Here is an 843-nt window from a genome sequence, read left to right on the forward strand (position 1 = left end):
TTCATGACAGCCCACATGCCTTCATGACAGCCCACATGCCTTCATGACAGCCCACGTGCCTTCATGACAGCCCACATGCCTTCATGACAGCCCACATGCCTTCATGACAGCCCACATGCCTTCATGACAGCCCACATGCCTTCATGACAGCCCACATGCCTTCATGACAGCCCACGTGCCTTCATGACAGCCCACGTGCCTTCATGACACATGCCTTCATGACAGCCCACATGCCTTCATGACAGCCCACATGCCTTCATGACAGCCCACATGCCTTCATGACAGCCCACATGCCTTCATGACAGCCCACATGCCTTCATGACAGCCCACATGCCTTCATGACAGCCCACATGCCTTCATGACAGCCCACATGCCTTCATGACAGCCCACATGCCTTCATGACAGCCCACATGCCTTCATGACAGCCCACATGCCTTCATGACAGCCCACATGCCTTCATGACAGCCCACATGCCTTCATGACAGCCCACATGCCTTCATGACAGCCCACATGCCTTCATGACAGCCCACATGCCTTCATGACAGCCCACATGCCTTCATGACAGCCCACATGCCTTCATGACAGCCCACATGCCTTCATGACAGCCCACATGCCTTCATGACAGCCCACATGCCTTCATGACAGCCCACATGCCTTCATGACAGCCCACATGCCTTCATGACAGCCCACATGCCTTCATGACAGCCCACATGCCTTCATGACAGCCCACATGCCTTCATGACAGCCCACATGCCTTCATGACAGCCCACATGCCTTCATGACAGCCCACATGCCTTCATGACAGCCCACATGCCTTCATGACAGCCCACATGCCTTCATGAC

This window comes from Cherax quadricarinatus, chromosome 14, assembly GCF_038502225.1.
Source record: "Cherax quadricarinatus isolate ZL_2023a chromosome 14, ASM3850222v1, whole genome shotgun sequence".
Classification (NCBI taxonomy): domain Eukaryota; kingdom Metazoa; phylum Arthropoda; class Malacostraca; order Decapoda; family Parastacidae; genus Cherax; species Cherax quadricarinatus.